Genomic DNA, 27,309 nt, shown 5'->3' with positions numbered 1-27,309 from the left:
CTCTCCTTCTACCAAATTCCTCACCAGCGCTGCCACCTCTTCCCTTTTCACGATCTGTTTCAAGTGCAGTCCTACGCTCCACTCTTCACAAACAAATTTCGCATTTGTATGTTGCTCGGCACAGAAGGGCCAGCATATCATTGGCACTCCCGCGCTTATGCTTTCCAACGTGGAGTTCCACCCGCTGTGAGTCAGAAACCCTCCCACAGAAGGGTGGGACAGTACCTTTATCTGAGGTACCCACCCAACCAACAAACCTCTATCCTTCGTTTCTTCAATGAACTCCTTGGGCAATATGGCTGATTCACCATGAACTATATCTTGTCGGACAACCCACAGAACTATATTTGCCCTCCCCCATTTTAGTGCACTCCCCATATTTCCATTCCCCCAATTCATACAAAATGCATGAAGAGAAGGTGGATTTTTCTAAGGACCCCAATAGGGGGCAAATCATTTGGATATCTCAACCCCAACCTCGTAGCACTCAATGGACCTTGGCACGTAGTTGAATAGCACTACTTTTTCAAAAAGGAAATCCTCAGTGGGCTCTCCAAGTGAAGGATGAAGAGAGGAGTACGAGGTATTTTCATGAATTTCCACCCCACCTCCTACAATAATCACCAAATCAACTCCAAATAGATCACTCACTCCAAAAAGTGACAAAATTACCCCTCCCCCTTTCATAGACTTAACTTATCATCCAACGACTCCTTCTTCTGCTCACTCCCCACTATATTCTACTAACTTAGTATTTTGATAGCCACATAGTAGATCTCCTTCATCAGACCTTATCTTTAGCCGTTAGTTTTATAGCTAAACTTCTAGTTTCTTGTGCAACCTTCTCACAATAGACATTAAAAGCAGAGGTTGTAAAAACCCTAGGTTCTTGATTCTCTCACCTCCACTTGTTGATGATCCACCAAGACAAAAGAGGAAGTGCATCAAAAGAAAGAAAGAGGAGCCTTCCCTAGTTCTAGGCAAGGATGTGAAATTGATTGAGATTCTCAGTGTGGAAAATGAATTGGCATTTTGCTAGCAAAAGGGTGTCCATGGTTGTTCTATAGGTGGATAGAGAAAAACATTTTTTGTCTTTTGGATATGCCCCAAAATGTTTGATATTAGTTAAGGGTTGGATGGGGTATCTGACAAAGACAAAAGAGGATGCACAAAGGCGCTTGAATGAAAAATGGTTTGGGAGATATTGGGTACTCCATCTGAAACCCTAGACAATAGATTTTGATGTGAAATCCAAAAAAAAAATGATGCCCATCTAGGTTCATCTTCGAGTGCTTTCCCTAATATTTTGGTTTGAGGAAATCTTAAAGGAAATTTTGAATACACTAGGACTTTTTTACGTAGTGGTAACTCACAAATCATCATGTAGAGGAGGAAATGGAAACCTATCTATTTCTCAGAGCATGGATCACTTAGAAAACAAAATTCCATTATTTGAGCTCTTAGGGAATCTATCACTACAAAAGTTCCTAAATGAAGTTCCTCTCGCTCAATTACAAGGGACTAACCAACCCCTCATAAAAGTTAGCTATGAAATGACTAACGTACCTCCACTCCCTCACATCCTACTCTTACAAGAGTATATGGTTGAAGTAATAAAGGAAATTTCATCTCTCAAATAAATTCTCTGGTATTGGTGTTTTCTTGCTTTGGATGTAATTAGGATATTAGGGGTTATTGTCTCTAGATGATACACTAGATGGGTTCGTTTAATTTCGACCTAGTCCTTCAAATCATGGCTTTCCATGACCATTCTCTCTAGAGAAATGGACAAAGCCTTCCTTTTCATAATGTGTATGGTCCCTTTACAAATCATGAGGCTTATTGGTCAAACATTCCTAGACTCCCTTACATGGACTATGGAATTGTTATCATGGAAGGGGACCTAAATTTCACATTCGGAGTTATTGATGTTTAGGGAACCTATGCAATAATTGACCCACTAATGAAATTATTTATATATTTGATTGAGGAGATGGAATTTTGTGAGATCCTTTCAACCAAGCTTCCGCCTACATGGTCAAAAAATAGGAAAAGATCTTATCGAATTTCCAAAATGTCGGACCATTTCATCATTTTAAAGGCCCTCCTTTGTCAAAGATCAATGGTTGGTGGGATTTTGATCACAATCTTATTCTCCTAAGTTTAGATCTCTTCCTCTCCAAGCAACTAATTCCCTTCAAACTTAATCCTTCTGGGCTTGAAAACCCAACTTTTATTGAATCACTGAAATCCAACTAAATCCCCTTTTAATCCTCTTCCCTAGAGTCCCAATCGGCCCCTCCCGCCTCCCCACAATACAATCCCACCAAATCCTAGAAATGTCAAACTAAATGATTATTAAGTGGGCAAGGGAAGAAGAAGAAGAAGAAGCACACAACAAATACCTGGCTAAAATTGAGGCTGAATTGAAAAATATATGAGAAAAATATCCAAGAGACGGCTACAATGGGTCAAAAGGAAGAGATAAAGGGATTTGAGGATAAAAGAGAAATTTCTCCTAGAAAAGGAAAAATAATGAAGGATGAAGAGTAGATCCATCTCGCTACACGTAGAGGATGACAACACCATGTACTTTCACAATATTTCAAACGAAAGGATATCTATTTACAGTATTTGGGAGATCAAAAACCCATATTGGCTCACTTGCAACCTCCTTCAAAGATATTACAAGAAGGATGTAATTATTTTAAGGACATTTTTTCTACTCCTCAGAGAACCGCCATACAGAAAGTACTAAATGTGATCAACCTTTTCCCCAGATTTATAAACTACGAAGGGAACATCGCCTTAATGACTAAGGTCACAAAAGAAGAGCTATAGTTTTATATAGTTTCCAGAGAATAAAAACCCCAAGTCAAATGGACTCCTTATTGGGTTGAACCTAGAATGTTACAACTTTATAGTAGATGGCCTTCTCTCTATAATGGAATAATGAATGACTTCATGACAAGTTATTTCCCCCTTTAATTGCACTTTAATCCAAAATCATACTCACCTACATCATTTTAACTTTTTCATCTGATTTCTTTGTCTAACTCTATCTGCAAGATTGTTTCAATGTTCATTTCCCTCTACCTCAAAGACGTCTTGTATAATCACATTTCTCTAGAAAAAATTGTATTCTTCCAAAATCATGATATTCATGATGTCATTATCATTTCCCAAGAAGGCATTCATTCTATAGGAACTAAGAAGCAAAGAGAGATTATATATAAATTTTATCTCTCCAAATATTTTTATCAGGTAAGTTGGTTATACCTAAGAATCCTCTTAATTTATATAGGCTTCTACCAGTTCTTTGTAACTCGAGTGATGAACTGCATCAACAAAACCTCTTTAACCTTGCTAGTTAATGGAGCAACCTCTCCATTATCCAAAATAAAAACAAGCCTTAGGTAGGTCTATCCACTTTCACTCCTTCTCCTCCTCCTTCTTGAAAAAGGACTAAGCAGAGCAATAATGGATTCAAAATCACAAGGAAATTTAAAAGTGATTTAAATATGCCAATGTTGAAACCTCTCACCTTGACTATTTCTAGACAATATTTTGGTTTTACTTGAAGGGAAGATATCCCACCTCCAGTCTCTAAAATGCATATCTTTGTTATTCATTAATGTTATAGGAATGAAGATAAACAATGAAAAATTTTCCATCTTTGGTTGGAGGATTACAGAAAGGGTGAAAGCCTTTGAGGAGTAAATTTTATCCATAAATGTTAATCAGTTGGGATTTGGAATAAAATATCCATGTTTTACTTTAAAACTTCTCAAATATCTCAAATCGGACTAGATATGGCTTTTGGAAAATATGGAAAAGAGAGTATGAATCTGGTGCAATAAATGGATCTCAAAGGCATGGATATTGATGTTGTGTAAATAAGATATGGAAGCTTTCCAAGTGTTTTGGGCTTCATTAACCTAGATCCCTCTAGGAATTATACAAAATCTTAAACAAATTGTCAAAAAAAATATTTTGGCAAACATGGAAGAAAAATTTACCTTTTCTATCCCGTCCTAGAAGTACATAGCCATCCCAGAATATCAAGGTCGATGGGGGTTAAAAAAATATCATTTTGTTCTCAAAACATCTAGCCTCCAAAGGGAATGGAATATCATCCATGGCAAGGACCTTTGGGCATATAGCACTAAGTAAAAATATATCATACCCCTCTCCACTCTAGATTGAATAAGATCTTGCCAAAAATGGCTCCATAATTTGAAAGACAATCATCAAAAGAATTCCATTAATCAGTGATTTTCTCAGCTGGAAGGTAGGGAGTGCTACACAAGTTCTTATTGACAAAGACTCTTGTATAGGAATTCAACACTAGCACAAGATTTCAAACCCTCTTATCCATATACTGGATGAAGAGGGATGGTATACTTTGAATTAGATAGAAATTTCCCTGACCATTTTAGGACACCAATTCATCTTGGAGGTGAGAAATTTGATGCTTGGATAACATTCATTAGAGGATTAAAATTCTCAAATGTTATTATTTCAAATTCAAAAGATAGTATTATCTCGACCCCGCGTCCAAGGGGATTTTTTTCTCCTTAAGTCGTGTATATGATACTTACTACAACAAATTATCCTCTTGAACTCCCTTAATGTTGGGGGGAATGCTTTGGAAACTATATTTTCCTCCAAATCTAAATTTTTTACATGGTTCTAAAAAATAGGCTCCTACTTGGGAAAACTTGCAAAAACAATATTTTCATGGCCAAGGCTATTGTCCCTTGTGCAAGGTAGAATCAGAATCATTCAACCACCTTTTCAGACATTGCTTTTTCTCAAAGGAAGTATGCAAAAGAGATAAGCCAATTATAAAATCAACAATTCCTTTAGGATGGCATTTAATTTGAAGAAAATTAAAAAATATGGATGTAAGTCACAAAAAACCAAGGGCATAAATTCCTCCCTCTACCAATTGCTAGGGGAATTTGGCCTGAATGAAATTGTTCAATTTTTGAAGACTGAAATATAATCTCCATCAAAGTAGACATCAATAGTCTCTCTATAGCCATGCACTTAAAAATTTATTCAAATGGAAAGGCCCACCCTCAACCATAGGAATTTAAAATACGATTTAATTTCCCTTGAGGTTTTTTTGATGGTGCAACCCAAGGTTTCCCCTCTTGATGCATAAGAATCAACCCTTAGGCAACCATCTTTACCTAGTCCCAAAGGGGGTCATGGAATTTCCGAAGGGAAATAAATTTATCACAAATGTAATTTCTATAAATTATAAAGAGTGGGTCTTTGATGCAATTACAAATGTCTTGACTCTAGAAAGAATCTTGATTGAAAGGTTGTTTTGGAGAGTTGTTACTTTGCCTAAGTGAGCCTTTATAAAAGTGACAATTTCTAGGTTGAGGTGTTAGTATGCGGGGAATGATGTCCAATTTAATTTTGATCTGTTGGGATATTTTCTAGCCAGTATGAGTTATATCTATATGTACATTTAGAATTTGATCAACGAGGGGGGAGTATAACTCAAGGATATCAGAGAGAGGCAACTCAAGAAAGGCAGATGAGAACCTATAGTAAACTAGCCATGTAAATTCTCTGTACATATATATTTATGAGATATAAATTAATTTAAGGTACTTTTAGTTATTTCTTATGAATTTGATTCCTCTATCTGAACATGTGTTCATTCCTTGTTTGAAGGGGCGACTGTCTCTCTGTTAAGTTTAACGAGTGTTACATATTTTCTTGAAACTAAAGTGAGTCCCTCTATGTTGAGTTTGTTCACTCCCAAAAGATGGTTGAGAACCTAAACCCTCCATTTATATATATTAGTACAGATCACATATTTAAGTTTGGCATGTCTAATGAGGGAACCAAAGTTGAAGAAAAATTTTGGGCCAAGTCCTAACTAGTGGAATTTGTAATCAGGTGGCAGAGTGAAAACTAGAGGGTGGTGAAACAAAAGGAATTATAACTCGCAGAAATCATTCCCACTTATGATGACATTGGAACATGATCCAAAAAAAATTAGAACCAGGATTGGATACCTTGCCTTGTTGATGCCAGGTCCCCCACCCTCAATCGATAAGATTCCTCAATCCTCATTTTCCTAATCTTCATCATTTAACTAATAGGGTGGAACCTTGGGCCAGAATCGAAAGTGAAAATCAACCCCCTTCGCTAACATTAAAGGTCACCCACCCCCCATCCCGCAATTCATCAGTACCATCGACCTCTTTTGATTGATCACATCTATAAATTGGAGGTCTTGCTTTAGACAAACATGCTTGATTATTACCAGGGTCGCATGGGTGCAAGTGGGAAAGGAAAATCCCATGAGGACAAGCCCCTAAGTTTGGTAAACATAAGGTGTCTAAGCTGAACAAAAACTTGGGTATGGCCCATGAATTGTAGGTGTGCAGTGATATAGAAATTGGGGTAGTGGCTCATGCGAGACGAAAAGTTGAAGAAGTAGACCTGAGCTAGGATAGTTAAATTAGAGTGGTGTCAAAGCACAACAACTCTCTTTTCGAATTAACAGATGAAGGAAATGATTATAGGAGGCTTTCAATTAAAAAAGGAGGAGATTTAGGATATTATTTGTGGGGGAGAGAGTGAGTTAAGGAACATTCCCAACTCATGGTTAAGATTGGAAAAAGGGTAAAAATCACTACATTTGGATCTTGAGATGGTTGGTAAGTTAACCATTGGAAAAATGCTATTTGAATGGTGATCCAATGTGTAGCCAATTAGTGAAAAATTGAATTGAGTTGTTGAATAAACATTCTCACACTATAAATCTTTGTAATGGGAATTATATGAGTTCTAATAATTAGTTACAAGTTGATAAATCATGTAAGCATGAATGAAGCTAAGTGTATTAGATTCTATCATATGGTAAGATGATGAGATCATCATATATTTTCATGTTAATAATTGGAAATGCAGTTTGTGTGTTAAACTATAGTTTAATTATAGGAATTTTCAATTTCTTGTAACCACATACTAAGGGAGCTTATGGAAAGTAGAGGTTCTAGGTAGCATTAAAACATTATAGGAAAAATAGGGAATTATAACTTCAATACAATGATTGGAGAAAGAACCAGAACAAGGATAGAGAAAACTGAGGAGATTCAAGACCAAGAAATAATAAAATTCAGAGAAATTGTAGTCCAAGCATATTAAAGAAATGATTGAAGAAGAAATGGTGGAAATGCTCACAAAAAAGAGTGAACCGGTGCTGTTCTTGAATGAAAAAAGATACCAGTGTTATGGAGACCCAACAAGTAAACATGTTCTTATGTTTTAAACCTAGAGTAGAAGTTGATAACTTACAAGTAGTAGTAGTAGTAGGAAGAGAGTTGTAGAAAAGAACCCTTGTAGTAAGAAAATTCAAGAGAACAAGTGAAGTTCCCAAGAGGTCAGAAGTATGTGTAGAATCCCAGACGAGCAAGGAGTGATTAGGATGTTTTAGAGGAGAGAACCATAAGAATACCATAAGGAAAATCTATAGATAAGGTTTGGTGACATATTAGGGTAACAAGTTAATGGATAAGATTTGTTACTAGGGCGTGACTGCAACACACAATGAGTCATATGATTCTCCTAAAGTTGGAAGGAAGAGGGAAACTAATGGTCATTATAAATTTTCAAGTGCTACCCACAAAAAAAGTAAAGAAGATGCTAAAATCAATGGCATAAGGTGAAGGATGAATCAAGAAGAATTTGATGGAGAACTTGTTTAGATAAATGAAATTATCAATATAGTAATTCAACTACTACAAGAAATTAAAGAAGACCAAAATCATGTTTGGGTGTTAAACATGGAAAATTATCTTGAAGTTTAAAAACTTTGGCGAATCTCACTAGTCGCTAATATCAAAACTATGATATATTTGTAAAATTATTCAAATTTATAACAATTTTATATGTACTCTCTATATAATGTTGGTGATTTTTAAGGTAGAATAATTTTATATTGTAAAATTTGGGCGAGTCATTTTTATAAAAAAATGGAAATTGGCCAATATTTTCTTAGAAAAATCATGGATAATTAACCCACTTGCGAATATTAGCCCCTTACATTTTCCATGGTGCTAAAGAGGAAAAAGATGAAATGACCTATGCTACAATAGAAGCTGAAGCATAGTTTGAGTGTATCATTATAGAAGAAAGTAGTCGGGAAAACTATGTATGAGGGACAAAATGTTTACCTCTATGAACTAGAACTAGGAGAATTCCTTGGTGAATATGATGATGAAGATGAGGATATTAGATTCATTGAAAGGGTCATTGATTGTGTGAAAAGTATAGAAAAACAAAAGAAGATAATGATAGAGGATGAGGCTAGAGAACCTTGTGATTATAAATCTAACAAAGTTGTTGTGAATCTAGGTTTTGCAACTAATGAAGGTGGACAATAATTAAAGGTTGTCACAAAGGAAGATAAGGTAGATTTGTCCCTGTGAGAAAAAGAGAGGGACAATTTTTCTAATGAAATGAAGGGAGGTGGACTTGAGATGGTAAAGGAGAATGTAATTCTTGGTGAACTTGGGATGAAAGAAGTTGCAGATGCTAAGGTAATGGGTTTAATTTAAGTAAATATTTTTTTTTGAATGAATATGAAAGTATGTTGATAGGTGAGGATCTAAATGTTGTCTCTGATGACAATAATAGAGCTCAACAAGAAAATAAGGTGAAGTAAATATAAACAAAGATTTCAAAACCAGATAATGAACATGGTAAAGGAACACTTAGTGACTACAATGGTTTTTCCAATAAACCATATAACTTTCAATTGAGAAAGCTCTTGCAGCACGAGAATTCTTATGACAAGAAACACTTATAGAATATTTAAGAATGATGTCTTAGCAAGTCAGAGAAAGATCTATATTATTTTGTATTTTGTCACTAGAGGTGAATTATTTGATAATTTTTTTATCATCAATAGCTCAGTGAAAACGAGGCATGCAAATATTCGCAACAACATATTACCATAGGGATTTAAAGCTTGGAAATATTCTCCATGACTCTTAGGGAAACTGGAAAGTATTAGACTTTGGATTAAGTGCATTAATCAGACAATTAAGGGAAGGTGGATTCTTGCACACAACCATTGGAACACCAAATTTTGTGGTAGCTAAGGTTTTTAACCATAAGGGCTATGATGGTAAATTAGCTAAGGTCTAGTCTTATGGAATTATTCTTTATATGTTAATGGCGAAATTTCTTCCATGTTATGAAGATGGCCTAACAAGTATATATAAAAATATATATGAGACACATTTCTCATGCCCAACATGGTTTTCCACTGGTACCCTAACAAGTGAAAGGGAAAGCTCGAGGAAATAATGCAACCTCATAATTGTTGGGGAAATATTTTTTTAAAGAGTTATAGGAAAAAAAAAATTATTCAAAGCACAAGGAACAAAAGCCATCTCACTAAGGAAAGGAGGAAGAACACATTACATGAGGTATAATATTCTTCCAAAGGAAAATTGGAAGAAGTAATCCAAGGAAGGATAATTAATGAGATGTGTAATCAGAAGAATTTAGAAATAGAACAACAATTCGAAGGCATCTTGAGTTGGTTTAAAAGTGTTATAATTAGCAAAGCATGCATGGTCCTAAAAGAGGATGGGTGGCCCTACATTGAAGCAAGAATAAAACTTGTCAAATAAGAAAGGATAGTTTAGGAAAATGGCAGTGAAGGAGCACGCAATCAATGGTGAATGCTTACAATGAGGTTCTTGCAAAAGGAATATGTGGAAAGGAATTTTTTTAAAAGTCCATTGTGTTATAAAATTAAAATCATAATTGAGATAAATTTTGGACAACATATCGAGGAGAAAGTATCAGTAGTAGCTTGGGTGGATTATGCCTTTGTTGAATATTAAACTTCACATAACGATGGCGGAATGGGAACATAATAGGTCATAATATCCCAAGTGAAGGAGGAAACAAATAGAAGAATAAGGCTAACTATAAAATATTGCACCAACAAAGTGAGGAGACCACAACAAAGTAGAGTATGGGCCCTGAGAACATTGGAGTTAGTAGATGGACAACTAGAAAAAACCCATGAATAAAAACAATTCAAAATCTAGGATGCCTAAGGACTACAATAAATTTGAAGAAGTATGACTACGAAGCCATAAATTTTCTACCTGGGGAGTTTAATGCATGATCATCAACCCTTATGCAACCATTTTTCCTAGACCCAAAGGGGGCCATGAAATTTCCAAAGTTAAACAAACCTCCCTCAAATGTAATTTGTATAAATTAGAAATAGTGTGTATTTTATGTAATGACATGTGTCCCAATTCCAGAAGGAATGTAGGTTGTTAGGTTGTTTTGGTGATTTAGAACTTCTCCCAAGTGGGCCTTTGTAAAAGTGACAAGTGCTAAGTTGAGGTATTAGTAGCTTGTGATATATGTCCAATTTACCTTTGATGTATTATGATATTTTCTATTCAATAAGAGTTATATCTATATGTAGAGTTCGAATTCGATCAACGAAAGGGAGTATACCTAAAGGAGCTCAAAGAGAGGCAACTTTAGAAAACGATCTCAAAACCTATAGTAAACTATCCATTAAAATTCTCTGTAAATTCTTTTTTTGTTTTTTTCTAATGCAAGAGTTGGACCTTCCCATTCATTAAACAAGAAATATATTACATAGAGTTACAACACAACCCTCAAGCTCGTTGACAAAGGAAAAGGACTTAAGAAAAAAATTTCCTTGCTTCTAACCATCAAACTAACCCATTCTAAAGAAGAGAAAAAGATGAGAATCTACATGGTTTCATTAAAACCCAAAGCATACGACAAGAAGAAAAGGCTCCAATGCCCAAGAAGTCAAACCAAGGAAAGCCCACCCAACTTAGGAAAAAAGGTCCAAGAACTTAATGAAGAACTGCTTGGTCGTTCCCCGGGGACCACAAACCTGTGCGGTTGATCAAGACTGTTGAAACCCCAAGAGCCAGCCAGCAGAGTATAATAAAATTGGACCTGCCAACAAGCACGGAAAATAACTCGCGATGAGGGCCGTTTTCCACCTGACCCCACTGCCACGTGGAGCTCAACTATTATTATCGCTTTCCAACGGGAAAAACCACTTCCCGCTTGTTGGGGTTGAGAAAACCACATCAGCGCCACAAATCTACACAAGCCCTCCAGACCGTCGGATGGTTTAGGAAGAAAAGGATGGTTGCGCTTGATATAGCACAACCCTAAGTCACCGAACTTTATGGTGCGATGGGGGTGGTTTTCGGAACTGCCCTGCCACCATTTGTCACTCTTGTAATGGAATCGCTACACATACTCTGAAATCGCTTCCTGATGGAAAGCAGTGCAAACACCTGAATATCGCTTCATTTGCTACATTTTCACTCGGCAATAGGAAATAGGAAGCGGAAGCACCCAGCTCCACTGTCGACACTTGTTGACCAAAGCATTATCCGAGAAAGGGGAAAACTGGTGCCAAACTCTGAGGATTTTAGCGGAAGAGAAAAACTAACCGACAATATCCACTAGGGCCATGCTTTTGCCTATTTGTCTTAAAAGAATGAAACCAGCTAGGCTCTCCCCATAACAACGACAGGGAAAACTCATCCAAAAGCTGAAGGAACAGCTCTCCCTCCTCCTCCACTCTAACGCTGGCACCAAAACCTTAGGATGGTTAGAAGAGGCGAAAGGAATTGTCTCAAAACCCTCCACGAACCAATGGCGCCCAAAGGGAAAATCAGGAGGCCAAGGAATCATAGGTTGGGGACACTTCACCTCTGCTAGAAACCCTGCCACTACTACGGCCCTCCTGAATGTATTCTGCCGCTTGGTTATAGGAAAGCACCTTAAAATGATTTTGGGGCAAATCCTACCACTTTTTCTCCATCCTGAAATCTACATTGCGCACCCCTTGGTTGGCTAGAATGTCCACCATCTTATTAGCAGTTTTGTGCACGTGATTGAAACTGAACGATCCCAAACTTTGAAAGTGAGCTTGAATCCTTTGATAAACCTGGATTAGTCTCCAATGATTTAAGACTGTCTCCGGTCTAGATCCACAGCTGATTCTTTTAATAGAGTTGATGGTGATTTCGGAGTCTGCCTCAATAATGACATTTGAGCTACGATTTTTAATCAGAATCTCTAGACCCTACTACAACGCCATTAGTTCTGCCATTTTATTGGTTGCTTTACCTAAATGGATGTGGAAGATTAATAGAATTCTTCCTTCTTCATTCCTTAAAACTCAACCGAACCCAATGACTCTGAGATTACCTTTGGAGGCTCCATCAATATTGAATTTCAGGTAGTTATTCGGAGGAGGCTGCCAGCAATCTTTCTCTGTATTCATTGTCATTTTCTTTTTTCCAAACCCTTGCGGGATGATCTTTTGCAATCCCAGTAGTCTGAGAGTTCTCAACTCCATTGTTGAGGGAGGAGTCTCTGGGATATTGCACACTATGGTGTTGACTGTTTCCCTTATCTGCTTTAGAATCAAATCATATAGCTTCTGAGGGTTGGCTTTTTCATCCTTAAAGATTCTCTTATTTCTTTCTTTCCACACATTCTAGATGATGAATCCTGGTGTGAAAGCCCATGCCCGATTAATCACTTCATTCTCTGAAAAGCTCCTCCTCCAATTATTAAGGGTGTTTGTGATACTCTCTCTATCGCTGTCTGATTGTTGGAAAATGGTATAGAAGGAATTCCATAACCAGGTGGTGTAAGAGCAGCAGTTGAGGATGTGCTCCATAGTCTCCTCTTGCTCTTCACAAAGCTGAAATTTTGAAGACCCTAAGACTCCCCTTTTTCTAATATTGTCCCAATTCAAAATTTTCTTATGGTACACCAGCCACATAAAGAGCTTGATTTTCATCCATCCTTGATGAGACCAGAGATGCCTCCAAGATTTTTCTAGAACACGGGACTCCAACCCTAGGAGAATATACTTTGCCTCTTTGAGATTGAAGGTGCCTTTGTTGTTGTTACCCCATCTTAGTTGATCCCACCCCTCTGTGACCATGATCATCATCTGTTTTAAAATGCTTCTTAGTTGTTTTGCTTTCGTTGTTATGAGACTGTTATTTCTACAATCAATGTTGCTCCAGCTTCTCCACTTGTCCTGTCCCTAGGTGATGTTCCGGAAATCTTTAACTTTATACAATCCTTGGGAACCTGTTTCCTAGTTAAGACTTATTAAGTCCTCCTTTAATAGCACTGGTTCTTGTTGCCATTTTTCCTCCCAAGAGAGTTCTTTCTCACCATCTCTGATTTCCCAGAAACTGTGTTGTTGCACTATATTTCTATTCTCCCAAGCCCTGTTCCAGATGAGAGAGCCCCTTATATCTCCCGACATTCTGATAAGATTATTGGTGTGCCAAGAGCTGGTGTATTTTTCTTTCCAGACCCTTGCCCAAAGGGCTCTTGGCTCTTGCACCCATCGCCACCAAAGCTTGGCTCCTAGAACTTTATTTAGAATCTCCTAATCATCTAAGCCTAGACCCCCATGGCTTTTGGGTTTGTAGATTTTTTCCCAGGAAACTAGGGCCCATTTCATCCTTGTTTCTTCCTTGCCCCACAGAAAATCTCTTTGAATATTTCTGTTTTTTTCTAAGACTCCTTTGGGGCCTGGAAGGGCTGATAACATGAAAACCAGGATGGCTTGAAGAATTGCCTTTGTCAGAACCAATCTTCCCACTAAGTTCAAGGCTCTGAAGGTCCATTTTTTAACTTTTTCCTGCAACTTGATTAGCATAGGTTCCCATATATTTTTACGCGTTCGTTTGTCTGTGAGAGGTACTCCCAAGTATTTTGAGGGTAGGGAGTCCCTTTCGAAGCCAAGGATTCTTGAGATATTCCTTTGAATAGCAATGTTAGTATTAAAGAAGAATATTTTTGATTTTGTGAGATTAGCTTCCATACCTGAAGCCTTTTCAAAAGCATTGAGGATTTGCTTGTAGGCAGTCGCTTCTCTGACTATGTGAATACCTTGTAACATGGTATCATCTATGAATTGTTGGTGAGTAAGGGTCTGTCCATTCTCTGAAACTTGAAGGCCCTTGATTTTGCCCATATTTTTAGCCTGCGTGATAGCCCTGCCCAGTCCTTCCATCATGAGGATGAAGAGAAAGGGAGAGAGTGGGTCTCCCTGTCTCAGGCCTCTAGAGGGAAAGAAGATAACTAAGTGAGAGCCATTAACCAATATAGAAAAGCTAGAAGTAGTTACCAGAGCCATCACCCATCTTGTCCAGTTGTGATCAAACCTGACGGCTGTGAGAATCTTCTTGATATACCCCCAATTGACCTTATCATATGCTTTAGCAATATCGAGTTGCATGATCATCCCTACCTTCTTTTTTCTTTTAATAGAGTGCACCACCTCATGCACTGGAATAATGTTATCCAAAATTTGCCTGCCCTCCACATAACTAGATTGCTCCTCAGACACTAGTTTAGGAAGGAGGGGTTTGAGTCTGTTAGCCACTACTTTAGATATAATCTTGTAAACCACATTGTATAAAGCTATGGGTCTGAACTTATATGTTGTCTGAGTCGAGTACTGTTTGGGAATCAGGGAGATGAAGGAGGTATTGAGGGCTTTTAGGACAGATTTATTGACACTGGAATCCTCCACAACATTTAAAATATCCATTTTAACTATATCCCAACAAGCTTTGAAAAAATCCACACTAAAACCATCTGGGCCTGGTGCTTTGCCATTCTGCATACCTTTGAGAACTTCTCTAACCTCCTCTTCAGAAACAGGTCTGTTTAGGTTGATATTGTCCTCTCTAGTCACCAGCTTAGGGATATATCTTGTGATTTCCTTTATGGAATATTCCCTGTCTGGATTGTTTTCTCGAGCAATGTCTTGAAAATGCTGAACAAGCACTTTTTCAATTTCCTTATGAGTTTTCTGAGTCTCTCCCTATTTATTCTTTATTGCCGAGTTTCTGTTGAATGCCCTATTGGCCATGGTGGATCTATGAAAAAAGCTCGTATTACGCTCCCCTTCTTTGAGCCATTGCACTCCGGATTTTTGTTTCCAGAATATTTCCTCTTTTTTACATAGGTTTTCCCACTCCTGGTGCAGTTTGTGAGGCTGTTGATTTATTTCATAGCTAAAGCTTTCTTGGATAAGCTTCTGGTTGAGTTCCTGCATTTTCCTTTCCACCAGTTTCTTATTCACAAAAATGTTTCCAAAATCCTTTCTATTCCAGTCTTTGAGTTTGCTCTTAATATGCTTTAGTCTTTTGTGAAGGAGAAACATCTTAGATCGTTGGATCTATAAGTCCTCGCTCCACCACTCTTTGATATTACTCAAAAAGTTCAGGTGGGTAAGCCAAATGTTTTCGAATCTGAAGGGTTTGTTCCTTGGAGAATCCAAACCCTTAATTTCCAAGTGTATCGGCCAGTGATCCAAGCCACCAAAGAGAAGAATTCTTTCTATTATTTCATTATTTATAGGCATAAGCTCTTCTCATACCAAGACCCTATCTAACTTGGAAGCCACCTGGGCTTCCCCTCCTCTCTTGTTATTCCAAGTAAAAAGTGCATTCTCTGAGTCTGAGTCAACCAATTTCCAATTCTCCGTGAACGCTTGAAATGTTGATGCATCCTTGTCTAGTTCTCTGGTTCCTCCTTTCTTTTCCGAAAAAGATTTTTTCATATTAAAATCGCCTCCCAAGATCCAGGGGATGCCATTTTGTCTGTTCCTTAGATCAGTGAGGGATTCTAGCAGTCTGAGTTTATCCTCTACTCTTTGAGGACCATAAACATTAGTGACTATGAAGGTTTCAGCCACCCCTTCTGGTTGAATGACTACTGACAAGTAGTTTCTGGATGCCTCTGCATCTAAAACTCTGATTTTTTGAGGGTTCCACAAAGTGAGAATGCCCCCCGCTGCGTTATCTTCTTTGACTTCTAAAAACTCAAATCTTTGAAGCCATTTGCTATGGATTGCTTTTATTTTCTGAATGGAACACTTCGTTTCCTAGATAAAGATTATGTCCAGTGTATCTTGTTTCATTCTCAAACTTAGCATTCTTTGCTTTCTTTTACTACCCAGCCCTCTTATATTCCAAGATGTAAACTTCATAATTAAAGATTTGTGGAGGAGTAACTAGTTAGGTCTTTCATCTTACCTAAATCTATCATCAGCTTCCCACATTCCATTAAAAGCTCCTTCTTCTTCTTTCTTCCTCGTTTCTTACCTATGCTTTTGGTTGCTAAACATGGATTAGCCTTCATCATTTTCACACCTCTGTATTCCTGCCCTTTGTTTCTTCTTCCTCTAACTACCCCCTTTTCCCGTGTTTTCCACAGAAACAGCTGTTGTATTCTATTGCATTCATCTGGAGGTAAAGAATCTATCCCCACCCTCGTTCCCTATTGTAGAAAACCTTCCAGATCTAGGTTTTCCTTGTCTAGTATCTCCTCTAGTTCATGCTCCTCCAGATCTGTTTCGCTCTAGATCATTTCTTGGTCCATTTCTAGCCCTACTTCACTCATCCTTAATTCTTCCTCTTCATATATATTCTCTTCTGGGGTGTTGTTTTCCTCTTTCTCCTTCTCCTTAGGGTCTTTCTCCAAAGACTGATTTCCAACTGGCATGTCTTCCGTATCCACCAACGCTTGGAATTTTTTTTGACTGATCTTTTGTCCCTCTTTATGTTGTTGCTTTGGTTCTTTTTTGCTTCCTTTTCCTCTACTTGAAACTTTCTGAAAGTTTTAAGTGTCCTTCTTTGCTTTTACTTTACTTTTGTCTTCTTCTTTACTAAGAGGGAAGTCTTTGATCAAGTGTCCATGTTCGTGGCATTTACGGCATCTAAATGGAATATGCTCATAGTCCACCATTTGTACCCATTCCTCATCCAAGACTTCCAAGATGACTTCGTCTAGAAGAGCTCCTGAAAGGTCCATCTCCATACAAATCCTTGCATAGGAAGTATATTTACCCCTTTTGGTGGCTTCCAAGGCTTTGATGAAATGACCTAGTTGGTTTCCTATAGCCACAAGTGATTCATTTTGCCAATAATCCAGGGGAAGCGAAAAAAGCCTTACCCAAATAGGAACTGTGGTGAAGGTTTCCCTTTCTAGAATGAAGTTCATCACCCAAGGCCGCATATATAAGCCTGCTGCTACTAAAAGGTAGGGCCCCCCTTCGAATATTCTATCCTTGTCTTCGATGTTTGTAAACACCACTGTGAAGAAACCCTTAGACCCAAGGTGAAGATCGATGCTACCCTTAGGTTTCCATTGGTATTTGATCCAGGTTTGCACAAATTTCTCAGTGAGCCATACACCCATCAATTTTCATATGATGGAGTACATTTCCATATGTTCCCGGTGCTCCTGCAGTGTTGGATTATTTAAAACTACTCATGGAGTGATGTTCGCTATGGGTCTACACGGTCCCTTTTGACTGATGTCATCTCTTTTGCCTGCCTGGTTTTTGTCTTCTTCCTCCTTGTCCTTAGTGTTGCCCTTTTCCCTTGCCTCTGTCTCATCTGACTCCTCCTTATTTTTGTTATCTTCTGCCCCTGCACCTCTAATATTACACAGATGGGTCTTTTCTTTGCCGGCTACAACTTCTTTGTAGGAGGGAGCGGAGCTCCCTCCTCTGCTGACCGCCATTAGGGTCTCAGACTGCGAGAATCCGAGCTCTGCGCACTAATCCGTCTCCCGCGTTCCCTCCTGCTTCGTCCCCTGTCTCCCTCCCCCCCACTTTCGATCCTAAAATTCTCTATAAATTCATTTTATGAAATATAAACAAATTTGAGGTCCTTCTAGTTATCTGTTGTGCATTTGGTTCATCAGTATGAACATGTGTTGATGCCTACTCTATACGAGTGAGTGTATTTGTATTATGTTTAATGGGTGTTACATGTGTTCTTGAAACCAAAGTGAGTCCCTCTGTGTTGAGTTCTTTCACTCATTGCTGAAGGTTGAGACCTCAAAGCCTTTGCTTCCTAATATCACTATAGATTAGAGGTCCAAGTTTGGGAGGTGTGTTGAGGGAACTAGATCCAATCGAGAAATCATGGACAGAATCCTTATGAGTGGAATTTGTAATTGGGCAGTTGAGTGAAAATTGGAGGGTAGTCGAACAAAAGGAATTGGAACTCGCAGACAACATTCCCACACATCGTGCCATAAGAACCTTGTCCAAATGAGAGTAGGACTGTGATTGAAGATCCCCCCTCCTTGATGACATCGACCACCCCCTTCAATAATTGACTGCAATAGTCAATCCTCCACAACCTAATCTATGTTGTCCAACTAAAAGGGTGGAACCTTTGGCTGGAACAGCAAGTGTGAGACCCCATCTACTAACGTTAGGGGTCACCCCCTTACAAGTCACCATAGTCAATCTCTTTTTCTTGATTGGAGACATGAATTAGATGGCTCACTTCGTGTGAACATGCCTATTCATCACCTCGGTCACGTGCATGCAACTAGTCAAGGCCAAGCCCGTGAGGGTAAGCCCTTAAGTTTGGCAAGTGCGGGGAGTTTGAGTTAAACAAAAACTTAAATATTGTCCCACGAAGCGCTGGTGTGCATTGATGTAGAAATTGAGGTAGTGGCTCATGTGGGGTCAAAATTTGAAGAAAAAAACTGACATAGGTTAGGTGCATCACCTTTGTAGGAAGTACTAATAGAATTTTAAATCTAAATCACAACACATCCTTTAGTATATCAACAAGCATATGACCAACGACAAAAAGCTATGCGAAAATCTTTGCTTTAAAATTGATTTTGCAACTAATAAGACATTAGAGGATCTCAAAACCTCATATATATGAGGACAAACCGTAATAAAATGCATGTTGGGAATAACTCAACTGAAGAATTAATCTACTTTTCGTATAACATGGATGTTAAATCCCTCTACAAAGATGGATTGGATATTGACCGAGGTGCATGCAAGGTCATAAAAAAAAGAGGTGTGGTAGTCGCAAGAATATATTCATGACCCTTCACTAATTGATTTTTGGTTGATGATTAGTGAAGCATCTATTGTATAGACAGGAAGCGAGTACTTGGACTATGGTAACGACACTTTCTGATTTTTTTTGGGTATGATGAACAGATAAAGCCCCATAAACTATATGTTATCTAATTGTTACATGCATCTAATAATTTTATTTATATTTCATAAATACAATACCGTTTAATCAGAAAAAAATAATAATTAATAATTAGTTAAATATATGTCTGGGAAATTATAGAGAATGAAAGACTCCGTTAAAACCGGGGAAAATGTTCATTTCATTAGTAAATGATTCTCACCAATTTCCAAGAAACCGAGCAACTACCAGGGAACCGTACGATACAAATAGAATCAACGGTATGCTGGAAACCCGGACACTGTAGTGGTAGTGATTTATGATTTATTAAGTCGACGGTACGTCATAACGTATGATTTATTAAGTCAACGGTATGCTCGAAACTGGGCCAATGGATTCTCAAGTCTCTCTTATATATATATACACTATTAGTTTAAATAGAGTAATAAATTTATTATTATAATATATATATTTTTATATATTTAATTTTGTTTAAAATTTAAAATATATATTTAAAAATTATAAAGGTAAATAATTTAATTAGTAAAAAAAATTTAAAATTTAGAATTTATTTATACATTTAAAATTATATTTTAAAATAAAAAATCACAATTTTATATCAAATTATACATGATCCACTCATTCAACTTGCCGACGATGAACCACACTAATTGGTTCGAAAAGCATTGACAAATGAAACATTTTGTAATTTATGCAAAAAATTCTCTCATCAAAAAAAATCATTTGATTTTTAGAATATTTTTTAGAATATATATTAGCCCAGTCCGATTGTTTGGGACTCTCTGTCACATCTTCAAACATGAGGAGAGAAACCCAAGCTGAAGAGGACAGATTCTGCCCATGTCCTTGGCCTGACGCCCAAGATATTCTTATCGCTGAAGCATCTTGGAAGTTTCTGCGCACTAAGTATTCAATTAGCATCCCTTCTGCTAGGGCCTTCAGACTATCAAGAATCTACTCCACATGAATCTCACTGATCACCACACCGCAAGCACAACTTCCCGACCTCTGGGGATCGCCGTAGAAAACATTTGCGTTGCTTCATCATCTTCCATGACGCTCGCCACTATCTTATTAAATATATAAATGTCGTAAAAACTGTATATATGTTTAATTATATAAAATTACGCATAGTTTTATTAATAAGATAATGTGGAGAGATATAAAGTTGGGAAGAAAAAGGAAATTAAGAGGATTAATATTTTAAAAAATGGTATTTATAGTTAAATTGGGTGTTGATATACTCAAAATATTATGGGATTGAAAATGTCTTTTTTTTAATATTCATATTTAATCAAAATTACCTTAGTGTTAAAACTCTGAACTAATCTGGATTGTTGTATCGCCAGCAGTCAGAGGGAGCAATCATAGGGACCTTCTGATTGCCAAATATTCAGCGAATCAGCCATCTAAAGATGCCCGTCTTAAAATATATTTCTAAAATTTTTCTAACATAAAAACAAAATGCTCAATTTCACATGGTAAATACTGAACAGGTAAAAAGTCGTTTCGTTTCCAAACACTAAATTGGGAGATTCAAGATGCAATTAAAAAGCAAAAGTCTCACCGTGCTCCTCAAATCTGGCGTCATTGTATTCATGTGTGCGTACCTTTGAGAGGAATATACCCTTTGTCAATGAGCAGAGGGACAGAAAAAAGGGCCGTGAAACCGAATGCACTGGTCGGCCAGAAAGCAACTCTGGGAACATGATATTCGTCTGCAATAATCTGCGTCTTTGAGAAAAGTCCATCCGACACAATAAAGGTGAGTGGAGGAACGTTGGGAAGATGTCGGAGTTTCTCCATCAACTTGCGTAAATGAATATGAGTGTGAATTTCCATGGAATCGAAGAGCTCCTGAAGATTTTGATTTTGACTAAACCCGTGTTCGGGCGGCAACCCGTCTGGCACTGTTTCGAATCTTATTTTCGTACTCATGAAACATTCACGGTTTATAATTGCCCCAGATTCAGAAAGGCGCCTTTGGACAAATTCGGTAATCACAAAAGTGATATAGAACCCCCGGGAGGACAAAACGTTGGCCAAGTTCATGAAAGGCTTTATGTGGCCCTGCAAGGGATATGGAAATAATAGGGCATGGAGGGGAACTGATTCCGATGCTTCCATGGTGAAGGCTTTGAGAGGGATCTGAACTCTGGAAGGAGCACAGAGATGCCAAGAGAATCTGAACTCTGGAAGGAGCGCAGAGATGCCAAGAGAATCTGAACTCTGGAAGGAACTTTGAGATGTGGAGCTATCTGTAGAGATTTCCGGCGACCGCCGAACTGATCTCGATCTCAGGTTGCTCAAAACCATTGACGTGGCTAACTGGGCCCCTCCGTTTCCCTTATGGTTTTCCGTCTCACTGTCGTACACCAAAAAACACTTTTGACTTTGCACATTAGATGGCATGGATACGTGCAGGATTCGGCACCGATGACTATCAACATAAGCATTGATGAGCATTTTAAGGATGATCATGTAATTCAGGCGCAGTCTCTTTCATTGGAAATTTGAAAATCCAGCCTATTCGAAATTTGTAAGTCCTTCACAATCCCAAACGGAATCACAGATTCATATTCTTCAAAAGGCCTTTATTACACAAGGTAGCGGAAATGGCATCACATCTTCATATTCTTCAAGGGGCTTCAACAAATTTCGAGTGCAAGATAGATAATCGTTAATTCATACAAGAAGTTGAAATTGGGGAACAACGGAGTGACCATTTGATGGAAATTGATAAGGAATTACAACAACAGCCTGCAAAGAGAGACGAGGAATAAAACGCTGAGATTTCTAAAGCTCGGCAACAATCGCACGAAGCCAACTAGAGAAATTTCTGAGAAAGAACAAGGCAGTGTTTTCTGATAAACAAACTCTGGAAACTAGTGTTTTGCAGTTGACAAATAAAATTAAGGTAATGTCTGGCTAATTTGCGGTCGCATGTAAAGCTTGGGAACTGGGATTTTTTTTACAGATTGCAGCGGCACGAAATGAGTCTGAGGAGATCGCTGAAACTAGATTAATTGGAGAGAAAGGACGGAAGATGGATAAAGGAGAAGCTTTTGTCTTGATGAGGAAGAACATACAAGAATTTCTGGATTGAATTAAGTTCGAGGTGAATGCATTGGAATATGAGGTGATTGAACCCCAAAAGAGTACTCTGGAATTACGGAAGAAAAATGAAGATGACTGGCATTTGTGGGATAAGCAAAGGAGTAATCTAGAAAGTAATCTTACAGAGCTGAAAAAATACATGAAGATTTGATATTACAATGGTCTAGAAGGAAAAGAAAAATAACTGTCAATAATGTCCTTTTTGAAATAAATGAAGTAATCTATTTATAAAAGTGAGATAAAAATAGTTAATTTAAGCAGTCAGATAACTTATTAGTGTAATTCTATGACCAAAATCATTTTACAAATAAAATGTAATCAAAATTGGATAAGTTGTATTTTCAGCATTTGTATGGCTATGGATAAGTTTAATTTTCGGCATTTACATGGCTATGAATTAAAGGATTCTAAAATTTCTTCAAAAATTAATTTGAATTCAAGCAAAGGCAAATGGAAGTTTTTCTACATACAAAGATAGCGCCTTCCATGAATATGGCAGAAGTTGTTCTTCTTTTAATTTGTTATTTAATAAGTCAAAACAAACCTGAAATTAATGAATGTCTGTTTTCTAATCCGGCACTTGAGCAAAGACATTAACCACTCAAGTGTTAGTTAATGCAACGGTGAAAAAGAGGTTTATGTGATGTTTCTGTTTAGGCCAGTTCCTTTTTATGTTATTATAAATTGTAAATGGTTTATTTTTGTTTTTGTTATTCTTTTTCTTACCATTATTGTTATTGTTATTCCAGGTTTATTTCTATTTCTATTTTTCCTTTTCTTCTACAACTATTGATCACTGTTAGGCTCAAGCCATTTTTGTTGGGGGCATATCAATGTGTGAATAAATGTTGGAAGATTAAATTGTTATATAGGTTCAGGTTGAAGCTTAGATTTGCACATTATTATATGTAGAAGATTTGCACATTATTGTTTTATCTTTATCTCAATTTGTTAACCACAAATAGTAATTTAGACTAAAGAGCTTCTGTGTTTTGAATCTCCCAGCACAAAAACATTTAAAAAATAAAAAAATTGTGTTTTTAACTATTTAGCCTCATGTATTTGTGTTTTTAAAGATTTATACTACTGTAGGAAATTAAAGAAGGCAAGTATAATGACATGCAACTATGCAAGAGAGAGAGCAATTCTCATTACCCTTCAATTAATTAACAAAAAAATTATTTTCCAATTTTTAGGTAGTTTTCAAGTTTATAAAACTAACTCTTGGTATGTTTAAAATATTAAGCTTAACACATTTCTACAATTATGGTATCTTCTATAGTTTATGCTCTTAGTTACTCTAATGACTTTTACATATTTTAAGCTCAACAATTGATTAGTTATAATGAAAAATGAAAAAAATTATCATATGTAATTTTATTTTAATGTGTTCAATTTTTTTTTCAATTTAATTTAATTTAATTTTTTCACATATTTTATATATTATATTATTAATTTTAATTAAATTGAATAGGTGAATGAATGTCTTTTATATATAATTACATATATATAAAAATTTATCATATTTTACCATTTTATAAACGAGTAATTTATAACTTATATGAACCATTATTAACATATATTTATGAACAACTCATATCCTTATTCACTTAACATACGTTATAGCCATTTAACATGTATACAAAGTTACTATATTTTACCATTTTATAAACACATAATTTATAACCTATATGAATCATTATTCACATATATTTTTGAACAACTCATTTACATATTCAATTAGCATATATTATAACCAATGTATGAACTATTTTTTAAGTGAAGTTGGGAAAAAAACACTATATAGTAATTTAAATACTCATTTTAAAAAAGCTAAAATGTATCCATAGAAAATCATTCTAGCTATTAGTTTTCACTTGGGGAACTAAACCAATAGCCTAAGTTCAAAATTTTACCATTGGGTATTCTATAGAATGCCAAATTCTCTTTCAAACTAGATGTCAAACCAAAAACTAAAATAAACACAAAATCATTTCAACTATTAGTTTTCCACTTGGGCAACTAAACCCATTGGGTATTCTATAGTATACCAAATTGTCTCCCAAAATGGATGTAGAACCAAAAGCTAAAATAAACCATGAGTTGACAAAGATGATAATTATTACATTAATTCAACACAAACTAATGTAATTATAGGAGAGTTTGGTTGGAGTTGAGGGAGCGGAGTTGGGGAAGCTAACCCTACTTGTTTTGACCTCTGTTCGTGCCTCCCTTTCCAGTTTTCTGTTGTGTCACCATGCTCTTGCAAGTGCAGATCCTAGTTTGTGGTGCCCCCTGTGTTCAGTGTTGGATGAGTTTCAGCTCTTGTGGTTTGTTATTTTTGTTTTCTCGGTATCTCTCTGTCACACCTTTGCATGGTCTAGTTGGAAGAGTCGAGGGGGAGTAGGGCTTGTGGAAATCATTATTTTGGAAATATTTTTCATGCCTCTTCAATCCATAAAGTTTAGTTGACCATTGGAGCTGGTCTAATATGTGGCAAGATATGGTTTTTGGGTGGTTTTCTTCTGTTTCAACATAGGCATTTTTCATTTATCAGTGTGCCTTTGTCTTCGTCCGAGTGTCTTCTCTTATTCTTGTAAAAGTTCCTTCACAACCTCTTCTTTCCACTTCCCAAGCTTTCTCTAGTGTCGACATCTCTGCTCGTTGTAAGGCTTTCAACAGGGATTCTTTTTAGGATTTTTGCAGCCCAACTTTTTCTCTAAGCCCTAGTTCGGGGTATATATTCTGAGCTATCTAGGTGGCTTGGGCCCAGATCTTGTTTATATTTTGTTAATGGGCTTTCTTCCGCCTTTTCATTGTTTCTCCATGGCATGTTTTTTTTTCTTAACCTTTGTTTCCTATTAGTTTATATGCAGTGTGGGCTAGTTTTTATGTTTTTTTTACCCATATATGGGTTTTATTGAAGCCTGGATTCCCTACGTCTATTTTTGGTTGGACATGCCTGCCCAATTCATTTTGCATCTTTCTACTTTGGGGCTTTTTGACCCTAGGGTTTCATACCCTCATCCTTCTTTGTCTAATGATTTCCTTTGTAACAAACATGTTTTCAATCATAATTGCATATACATAAGGTGTGTCTACATAATGTAATTTTATTCCTTATTTACATAGTAAAATTACGTTTTTTTGTCTAAAAAAAATAGACAAAAAATAATGTAATATCAAAGTTTTATTCTTTATTATTATTTTTAAATGTTTTATATTTATATTAATTGTATTTTTTATATGATTCTTTTACAAATCAATAATTTTGATTTTGCATTTATTCAATCAATATTATTCAAAATTTATTTGGTTGTAATTTTAATTTTCATAAACATTTTAATTAAGTGTATTAATTTTGGTACAATCTACCCCTCATGGATGACTATCGAGGCAAAGAGGCGTTTGGGGAGTGGGGGGGTGGGGGTGGGTGGGGGGGAGTGGATTTTCACCTCCCCACTAGACTAGTAGGTTGGGGGACATTGCAACATGCCCCCAACAATTGTAATCGATATGTAGAGGGCATTAACGTTCCTGGTGAGCAGAAAATTGAGATTTTCGTGGAATGAGGTAGATAAAATTAAACATGGGACGAGGAAGGTTGCCATAATGACATACATGCTTGTGTTGATTCACCTGTCTAGCACAATAGTCCATAAAAAATGGGGAGATAGTTCAGTTTCATGTGTGATATCCATAGACGGAAGATGGGTATGAGTATATAAGCCATAACATGGTGAGTAGTCGGGAGAAAATTGTAGAGTGAATGGTCCCTTTGCACTATGTTTTTCTCCACCATGCAAGAAATGTGAGTGTCACTAGTTGGGGATTGTAGGTTTTGCAAGTTCCATTTCTAGCTCATATATTGAATTCATGAATCACCACATTAAATGCCTGAAGAGTAGACTGCCAAGCTCTGAGATGGTAAAGTTGGAAATAATTCTAATTTTTGTTGTTCAACTCAGGAAATTGTGATGGATCCTAACTATTTTCACTTCATGTAATAGATATGCTCGTGGTTGGATTCCTCCTTCTAGTTATGTCTTATATCTATTCTATTTAGAAGTTATTCTAGGTACCTCATTCCCTATTTCCTAAACTATGGTGGTGGTCGGTATTTTCATATTTGTTTTTCATCTTCTGGTGCTTTCTAATTGGAGGGGATTATGGAGGTTGCAGATTCCTTGAACCTATGTTAGTTCTATGAGGGTTGTTTGGTCTAGGGATCATCACTGCCATATATATCTTGAAGTTTCTTGAGGTTGTTTTAATCTCAGGTGCTAGTGTTTCTCTGTTGATGTAGTGAATATAACCAAGACTCAAGGCCACTGGCTATGGTTTAAGAGTGATCTTGGTAAATGGGGGTATATGTTATTATGAGACTTCCTGGGTTTTCCCTAGTCCACTAGCTTTCATTTGTCAACATGCATTCGGTGTTAGTTGTATCTTTTATTTTCAATCTTTTCTTTGGCGTCAACGTAGTTTAACTATTGGATTCGTGAACTTGTTGTTGCATGGAAACGAGGAGTTAGGAGGGGTGGAGTATTGAAGTTACGATGAGGGGTGTTTGCTGAGCTAGAAAGGGTGCCTCACTTGTGGCATTTCAAGTTATTTACCCCAAAGCTTTTGGTTAGTCCAAGGTGAGGTCACTCTATGTTAGAGAGATTATTTTTTACCAGAGTAGACTGTGTTTTGTAGCCTAGGCTCTAGGTGTTTCCCTCGCCATGTCTAGACAAAAAGCACAAGTAAGTTGAGAGGATACTTATTATGAGGAACATTCCAGTAGAGGAAATATATGTCTACATCACTAAACTAACTATTTCAAAACCAAATATAGGGAGTATATTCATGTTCATGTGTAAGAGGAAATGGCTCGGTCTACAGGGGAATCATCTTCCCACAAAATTTCCCTCTCAGATACTAATGTGTTTGCAGAATGGAAAAATTGGATCCCTGATACAAGACATATGTGAGGAATATTTAATCAATATATGTAGACAATAGACTTTTATTAAAAAAATGAACTTCCTGTAGGGACATACTCTATTAGATTTCCATGAGTCTAAGAAGGATTTACTACAATCCTTGTATCACATGG

At 36.9% G+C, this 27,309-nt stretch overlaps 1 pseudogene; it reads right to left on the bottom strand.

The window, feature by feature from the left end:
* Positions 1-21,218, bottom strand: part of LOC149254328 (7-deoxyloganetin glucosyltransferase pseudogene) — a 90,731-nt pseudogene extending 69,513 nt beyond the window's left edge.
* Between the last annotated feature and the right edge of the window lie 6,091 nt (positions 21,219-27,309).

The sequence above is a fragment of the Pinus tabuliformis genome, chromosome 7 (genome assembly GCF_031772625.1).
Source record: "Pinus tabuliformis cultivar Carrire ecotype Pingquan chromosome 7, CPIR1, whole genome shotgun sequence".
Classification (NCBI taxonomy): domain Eukaryota; kingdom Viridiplantae; phylum Streptophyta; class Pinopsida; order Pinales; family Pinaceae; genus Pinus; species Pinus tabuliformis.
The sequence above is the reverse complement of the archived record's forward strand: the minus strand, read 5'-3'. Positions and strand labels throughout refer to the sequence as shown.